The sequence below is a fragment of the Apium graveolens genome, chromosome 11 (assembly GCF_009905375.1).
Source record: "Apium graveolens cultivar Ventura chromosome 11, ASM990537v1, whole genome shotgun sequence".
Taxonomy (NCBI): Eukaryota; Viridiplantae; Streptophyta; class Magnoliopsida; order Apiales; family Apiaceae; genus Apium; species Apium graveolens.
The window spans coordinates 118348349-118357807 of NC_133657.1; positions in this window are offsets into that span (position 1 = coordinate 118348349).

Sequence of the window (9459 nt, forward strand, 5' to 3'; positions counted from 1 at the left end):
AGGATGAGATGCCATTAAATGTGATGCTTGAAGTCGAGGTCTTTGATGTATGGGGAATCGATTTCATGGGGCCTTTTATCTCGTCTTGCAATAATCAGTACATCTTGTTGGCAGTCGATTATGTCTCAAAATGGGTCGAAGTTAAAGCTTTACCGACAAATGATGCAAAGGCAGTGCTAAATTTTCTTCATAAGCAAATTTTCACAAGGTTTGGAACACCTCGGGTAATCATAAGTGATGAAGGATCGCATTTTTGCAACCGTAAGTTCACTTCTATGATGCAGCGTTATAATGTGAATCATCGAGTAGCTACTGCCTATCATCCGCAAACAAATGGTCAAGCGGAAGTGTCTAACAGAGAGATAAAGCGTATTCTAGAGAAGGTTGTTTGTCCGTCAAGGAAGGATTGGTCTTTAAAGCTCGATGAAGCTGTTTGGGCTTACAGAACAGCATACAAAACTCCACTTGGGATGTCACCGTTTCAGTTGGTGTACGGTAAGGGATGTCATCTACCGGCGGAGCTTGAGCATAAGGCCTACTGGGCATTGAAGAAATTGAACCTGGATTTAGATGCAGCTGGTAAGAAAAGAATGCTTCAGCTTAATGAACTTGATGAATTTCGACTTCAAGCGTACGAGAATAACAAAATGTATAAGGAAAAGGTGAAGAGGTGGCACGATAGGAAGCTACATCCTAAGTTATTTGTGCCAGGGCAACAAGTTCTGTTATTCAACTCTCGGCTCCGACTTTTTCCTGGGAAGTTGAAATCAAGGTGGTCTGGACTTTTATTGTCAAAACTGTGTTTCCACATGGAGCGGTGGAAATTTTTGAGAATGATTCGGACCAAGCATTCAAGGTTAACGGTCAGCGGTTGAAACACTACTATGGGGACATGGCAAACCGAGAGGTGGTTAGTGCCATGTTGTTGACTACGTGAGAAAGGTACGGAACGTCAAGCTAATGACGAAAAAGAAGCGCTGCGTGGGAGGCAACCCATGAATTGTTGTTACAGGAACCTTTAGAAGTTAATAACCTATCCAAAAACACAAAAAAATCAGAAAACAGGGGCTGAAAAAAATTTTCCAGAGACCCTCTGCGCGCCCGCGCAGCTATGCTGAGCGGCCGCGCAGCTTGCTGCGCGCCCGCGCAGAATGCTGAGCGGCCGCGCAGGGGTCGAGTTCCAAAAAATTTTTTGCAGTTCAGAAAAAAAAAGAAAAAAAAAAAAACAAAAACCCATCACAGCCCATAAACCCACGAATTCTTTTCCCATTACCCCATGATTTTATCCCTCAACCCCACTCCTAATCTAATTTAACCTACTCCACACCCTATATATACATACACCTATCCCACATATCTCCCACAAACTTCCTACACTTAAACCCTCTCATAAACATCAAAAAAATTAGTTCTTACACACTTTTATTCACAAATCAATGGCACCCAAGAGAGCACGCACTATTGACAGCAGCAGCACAGTTCCTACTGCTGATTCATCAAGGGGTACTGCTGCAAGGCCTCGGTTAACTGACAGAGCTGCGGAGGAGGAGTACACTAGGCTGTTGGGGAAGCCGATTCTGAAGGAGAGGGGGTTTTTACCATCAGGGAGGGATGGTGAGTTGTTGCCCATGATTGCAGAGAAGGGGTGGATAGCTTTTTGTGAGTCACCCGAAGCAGTACCGATGAGTGTTGTTCGCGAGTTCTACGCGAACGCGAAGGCTAAAAGAATGGGTTTTCTGTAGTTCGTGGGCTGACGGTTGATTATCATCCTGCGGCGATTCGCCGTGTGATTGGACAGCGAGAGAGGAAGCCCGAGGAGGAGAACTGGAATGAAAAGACTGCTGAGGACTTTGACTTGGATTTGATTTGTGCGACTCTCTGTCGACCGGGCACAGTTTGGAACCGCAGTCCAGCCAATAATGAGTATCGTCACTTTCCGGCGATCGCCATGAACAGGTATGCCCGTGCATGGAATGCATTTATATGTGCTAATATTTTGCCTTCTTCACATGCACACGAGGTCACAGTTGAGAGAGCACAGTTGTTGTGGGGAATTCTGAATGAGGAATACTATGTGGACCTTGGTGAGTTTATCTACCAAGGAATTCTGAAGTTTTTGAGGGGAGCAAAGCATATGAACATCCCTTATGCATCCACGGTTATAAAGCTATGTCGAGCTGTAGGAGTGAACTGGCCGGCTCATGAGCAGTTGCAGTTGCCAGCAGCTCCGATAGATTCTGGCACTCTGAATGGGATGCAGGAGTGGACCGGTGGTGAGCCTGAGGAGCATGGGCTGGGTTATCGTCTTCCAGGAGGGCGTCCAGCACGAGGTGCTACTATGGCCAGGCCAGGGCGTGGTGAGGCTAGTTCTTTGAGAGCTCAGGAGGGTGCTGGGATGGGTGATGCCCAGTATAGGAGGCTTTCACGGTGGATGGATGCCATGTATGAGACGCAGAGCAGGTTTGCTCAGGAGCTCACTCTTGCGTTAGGGACTGCTTTTCGAGGCCTTGGAGCTGATATCCAGTGGCCAGTTTTTGGTGAGGACTCTGCATACCCGCCGCCTGATACTCCACCCACTGAGGGTGATGATGATGATGACTCCGAGTAGGTATACCCTGTGTTCCTTTCTACTACCTTCACTGGGGACAGTGAAGATTTTAAGTTTGGGGGTGGTAGTTAAGGAATATTTTGTGTGTGTCATATAGCTGCATATTCATGATAGTTAGTTCATATAGTTGCATAATTTTTGCCATATAGTTTTTTTTATATATAGCTTTATTTGTTTGTCATATCATATAGCTCATGCATATACCATGATCCCTTTTGCAATGATTTATCGACTGACTTGTGATATTGATGCGAGTGTAGTGATAGCATTAAAGTGATATTAAGTTGTGTAGGTTGATATGCATGCTAGAAGCACTTGTATTATCACTAAGTCTTAGAGAATGCTTAAGGACTAGATTGTTGTTATGATCTGATTATTTTCGAGGATAATCTATTTATTATGCTTAGAATTTGATAATAGGTTCTTAGTGGTAAAGGCATGAAAAAGAAAAAAAAATGGAGTAAAAATGGAATTTGTTGCTAGTTGTGGCTAGGCGTCAAATGGCTAGTAGCCGGCTCGCATGTTATGCGAGTAGTCTAGGGTTGAGCAAGATGGAGCGAAACGCACTTGCTCAGAAAAAAAAAAAAAAATTGCATAATTGATCAAGAGTGGGCTCTTTGGTATTCGAGTTATTAAGTTCTTAGGGGACTTTGTGCCTAGTGACCTAAGGCTTTTAGAGTCTGGGATCCGCTAACCTAACGCTCGTTACATGGATACCATTGTATAAGTCTTTTGTGGACCTCACTCATTGCACGGTCAAATAAGCATTTGAGTTGTAAATAAAAAGCACGATTCCGTAGTAAGCTCCAGAGTTCTTGTAGTGTTGTATATCACTTTGTGCCTAGAATTTTTATTCTTTGTATGGATTGCCTTGAGGATAGTCTAGTCATAGTAATTGGTCTAGTTCCAAAGCATATCTGTTAAGCATTTGCACACACCACGTTTCTGGCGGTATGTCCGTTTGCATGAGTTTATTGATCTTTAGTGTCTAACTGCATTCGTTGAGACGTGACAATTTGGTTGGTTAATTGTAGTAAGGGGGATCGTTGCATTTTCATATAGATTGCATTCATGCATATTTTTATTTGTTTTTGAGTCTGTGACGCTTGAGGACAAGCATCGATTTAAGTTTGGGGGTGTGATAAGTGGCATTTTATACCACTTAGAACGTCTTAAAATGGCTTAAATTGGTGTCTTGAAATCAAGTATTTTGTGTATTTGATGCGTTTTTCTAGTGTTTATGCATTTCAGGGTATTAGTTGCATTTCGGAGGAGGAATCATCAAGAATAAGCCTTGGCATGTGTTCACCATTGCGAGAGGAAAAGAACGGGCAGTTTACGGCGAAGAAACGGAGCAAACATGGAATTTTTCCAGAAGGGTCCTGCGCGCCCGCGCAGCAATGCTGAGCGGCCGCGCAGCAGCCTTGCGCGCCCGTGCAGAAATGCTGAGCGACCGCGCAAGGTCGGGGAAAAAGATATATTATTTTAGACTTCTACTTCTGTTTGGCTTCCAACTTCTATGTAATCTGAGTTTTATGGGACTATTATATAGGTATATTTGAGACGTTTTTCACAGAGTATTAAGAGGAGATTATGTTTTAGATTGTGTTTTGCAAGAAGCGAAGGAGATAAGGAAGAAGACCGATTTAGCACACAGCAACGAAGAGGAAGCATATATTTTTGTGATTCTTGTTTCGTTGTAACGTTGGATGCTAGTTTTCTTGCTTTGACTTATTTACTCTTGTGACGTACTCTGTTTTAATATAATCAGTTTAGTTATTATTTTCTTGTGTTTGTTTATCATGATTTCATATGAACCCATGATGGCGATAAGTTCTATTATGGGCTAATCGTGATCATGGGGTTGCAACGGATTTATTATGGAATTCTTTAGTTAATTGTTTAATACTTTAGTATGTGATGATTGCATGATATCTAGTATTGGTTGTGCGTATTCGTCTTATGTGCGTCGCGAACATATAAGATAGGGTGTTAATCTCTTGTGAAGCGACGGTGGATCTTGAGATTTAGAACTTGCCATGCTAGCATAGGTTCATGTACGTTGTGCATGATTAGTGGGTAACTCTAACAGTTTTATTTGCCCTATGTAATCAAAAAGGGATAACTTTTGCTTAAATCGTTGTGTTGTCAATTTTTGTAGACATATAGGAACTCAACATAATTGATGACTATTCAACTTCTATCTTAATTGTGGATGTTTGGTAGAATGGTATTAGTACAATGAAAGTTGGCTTTTATCAGTTTCGTGTTATTCGATTAATATCATCACTGTCACATGCTAAAGGTAATAACAATGGCTATAGAAGGAAGTAATAATGAAGTTGTGATCTCATGAGTGTTTTATTATTGATAAATTGAAGTGTTAGTTAAGTGGTTAATTAAGTAGTTAATTATAGTTAATATTTAATCAACAATTTTAAGTGTTATTATCTTAACATTGAGAAGTAGTCATACATTGGTGAGTGAGTTAAATTAGACAATAAATTAGTCTGAGTCTCTGAGGGAACAAACTAGAAAGTATTCTATATTACTTGCGAACGCGTATACTTGTGTGAATATTAGTGCGTAATTTCGCCCTAACACCTACTCATGATTTGGAGTTAGCAGCTATAGTTTTCACTTTGAAGATTTGGAGACATTATTTGTATGGAGAAAAGTGTGAGATTTTCACGGATCACAAAAGTTTGAAATATATATTTACCCAGAAGGAACTTAATATGAGACAAAGGAGATGGTTAGAATTGATCAAGGATTATGATTGCTCGATTAATTATCATCCCGGTAAGGCAAACGTCATAGCAGATGCGTTAAGTCGGAAAGAAAGGTTAAATGTGTTATCCGTACCTGAAGAGATATATAAAGAATTTCAAAAAAATTGGAATTGGAGATTAGAATTTACAAGCCTGATGAAGCAAAAGTGTACAGTATAATTTTCCAACCGGAGTTATTGGAGAAAATAAAGAAATGCCAGAAAGAGGTAATGGATTAAGATATAAATAGTTTGGTAGGTGAGGAATTATGCACGCAACAAGATGATCAAGGTATTCTTAGGTTTTCTTCAAGAATTTGGATTCCACCAGTAACGGAGCTGAAAAATGAAATTTTACAAGAGGCGCATAGTTCAAGATATTCCATCCATCCATGGAGTACCAAAATGTACAGAGATTTAAAGAAGAATTATTGGTGGCCAGATATGAAGAGGGAAATTGCGGAATGGGTTAGCAAATGTTATACATGTCAGAGAGTTAAAGCAGAGCATCAGAGACCAAGCGGATTGCTACAGCCATTGGAGATTCCAGAGTGGAAGTGGGAACATATTACCATGGATTTCATAGTTGGATTACCAAGGACAAGGACTAATCATGATGCCATTTGGGTTATAGTAGATAGACTTACCAAGTCAGCTCATTTTCTGCCTATAAATGAAAGATTTTCGCTCGACAAGTTAGTTCATATGTACTTGAAAGAGATCGTAGTTCGTCATGGAGTTCCAGTGTCTATCGTATCTGATAGAGATCCAAGGTTTAATTCAAGATTCTGGAAGAGTTTTTAAGAATGTTTGGGAACAAGATTGAATATGAGTACGGCCTATCACCCCCAAACGGATGGCCAAAGTGAAAGAACGATCCAGACAATCGAGGACATGCTACGTGTTTGTGCTATTGATTTCAAAGGAAGTTGAGACGAGCATTTACCCCTGGTAGAGTTTGCTTATAACAACAGTTATCACGCCAGCATTGGGATGCCACCTTATGAAGCCCTTTATGGACGCAAATGTAGATCTCCAGTATATTGGGACGAAGTAGGAGAACGCAAAATACTTGGACCCGAATTGGTACAGCAGACAAAGGAAGTTGTTGAAATTATCCAGAAAAGATTAATAGCCGCACAAGATCGTCAAAGGAAATATGCAGACCAGTCAAGAAAAGACATGGAATTTGAAGAAGGAAGCTTGGTATTATTGAAAGTATCACCGTGGAAAGGACTAACGAGGTTTGGGAAGAAAGGGAAGCTAAACCCAAGATATGTCGGACCTTTTGAAATCCTAAAGCGTATTGGCAAAGTAGCTTACGAATTGGCGTTACCTCCGCATATGGAGCACATTCACAATATTTTTCACATATCAATGCTTAAAAAATATAATCCAGACTCCAGGCATGTAATAGAATATGAGCCAATAGAGCTTCAAGCAGATTTGTCATATATAGAGAGCCCGGTAGAAGTTCTAGAAGAGAGAGAGAAAGTATTGAGAAATAAAGTGGTAAAGTTAGTAAGAGTATTATGGAGAAACCCAAAGGTTGAAGAGTCAACCTGGGAGTTAGAAAGTGATATGAGAGAAAAGTACCCTCATTTGTTTTCTTAGGAGATTCTGAGGACAGAATCCTTTTAAGGGGGGAAGGATGTAATATCCGGGATATATCGTGTAATTATTTTTGCTATTATATAATTATTATGTGTGTTCAGTATCTATTCTGTGAGTTAATTGTTAAAGTGTTATATGTACTTGGTTATTCAAAAATAATATTAATTGAGTATTTTAATTTTTATATGTCCAAAATAAAATATAGATAATTGTCATATCTTCCTAATTATTTTTATGTTGGTTTATGGATTTATAAGGATCATCTGAAATTTCTAAAATCTTTTTCCGGGTAATTAAAATCTATTTTATAAAAACGGGAACCAACCGACGTCAACCGTTGTTACGTTTTTGGAACCCGAAACTCTTTCGAGAACTCCTTCCTAACCCAATTGTAATATTCCTCCGAGCATTTTCCATGTTTCGACTTTTTCGATCCGGCGTACGGTTTGTCCTGCGCGGGTCCCGGCGCAACATTTTCGATACAATATTCGTTTCGGTAAATCAATAAAACCCGTATTTTCGATAAACGGGAGCTTTTTATTAAACTATCACAATTATCACTTCGTAATACGTGTAACCAGGCGCTGAGACCAAGACCGCAGTACAAATTGTACTGATTTGGATAATTATCCCGAAAACCGATACCGTTTGGATCAGTTTGTACAAATAAACGTACCGTTTTATATCCGGAATGATCCAACGGGATACTAATTTTCCGTAATTATAAATAGCCTTTTACCGTATTTTATTTCGTATCAAAATCAATTGCAGAGAGATAATTATATAATTTTCAGAGAAAAACCCTAATTTCCTAAAACTGTTCTAAGAATCAAACAAGCATTTGGAGGTGTTATTGAATTCGGTTTGGAAAGCTCGAGTAACCAATCTGAAGGTCTTGAAGAGCTCTACCAGATTCTGTAATCCATACACCTGCAGAAATCAAGGTTATTTTTCTAAAAATTTATTTATTTTCGAATTTATTTTATTAAAAATATGAATTTTTGTTCGGATGATTGTTTGTATGATTTGATGATTGCATGTTGTAGAGCTTGTTTTCCTGATGATTTTCATATGTCATACGTCTGATTTGGAGTTCAATAACATGTTCAAATTTGAGTTTGATTTTCGAATTTTAAAATTAGGGTTTATAACCCGTATGAATGTTCTTAATTGAAATTTGGGGGTTTCTTATTCTGTGATAGATTGATGTTATGTTATAGTGGGTTGTGTTCTCTGTGAAATTTGCAATTTAGTCGTATAAGTTTCATGAACCAACGAGGTCCGTAGAGAAGGGAGTTGTGTTTTGAAGTTTTCCGATGTTCGCCGGAAACTGGAAAATTGCACGGCCAAATTCCGGCCAACTCAGGGATTGTTAGGTTGTTTTGATTGCATGGTTGTGTTCCTGGTAACCTGTAGATGTGATCTGGAGGTGTTGGTGGGGTGAGGACGCCGGGAACGTGTTCTCCGGCCATCCCCGACTGTTTTCCGGCGACCCCCTAGAAAATTACAGTTTAGTACCTATAGTTTTGAAAACGATGCAGTTTGGTCCCTTTAGTTTCCAAACTTTGGAAAAATTGGATTTCTGTTTTAAAAATGTTTAAAAATCATATTTCCTATTTATTTTTATTATAAAAATTCGTTTTTAATTTCTGAAAATTCTAAAAATTATTATTTTAATTCTGAAAATTATTTTTAATTCACAAATAAATCTAAATTAATTAGTTAATTAATTTCAGTTAATTTCTAATTGGTCAATTAATTCAAAAATTAATTGATTAATTGATTTAATTAATTATTTAATTAGATTTAATTATTTAAAATGATTTAAAAATTCTGAAAAATAGTTTCGAGCTTTAAAATATTATTCTAAATTATTTCCAAGGCTCGATAATTATTCTAAAACTATTTCGGAGCCAGAATTGGCCAACCGAACCCTGTTTATTAACCCGAAATTGATCCAACGACCCGTTTTAATTCCGAAAAATGTTTTAAAAATCATTTTAAATACCAGAAAGCCTATTTATGACCCGAGACTTCTTTATAAATGATATATCATTGATTACGTGATGTATTATATGTTATATGTGACTTGTTAATTGACTATCGGTCTATATATTCTGTGTTTACTTGATTATTGCATAACTTTCAATCCGTTAATCGGATTTGGGTAAAACGAAGGGTAGATAGAAGTATGTGTTGAATAGAATTCCATGAGTAAATTGTTGATAGATGCTTATAATATGTGAGCAGAAGAGGCAAGACGTAGGAAAGGGAAACAGATAGTTGAGGAGTAAGACGCTTGTGATTGGAAGCGAGTGCAGTGTAGTAAGCTAATATCAGGCAAGTATTCCGAACTTTCTCGAAATATTGTAATACGTGATAGTCTTGTTGATATTGCAAGTGCTTTGAAGCACTGAAACCTAAACCCTGATTCCAGTTATTGTTCTTGAGCCATGAACCTTATTCT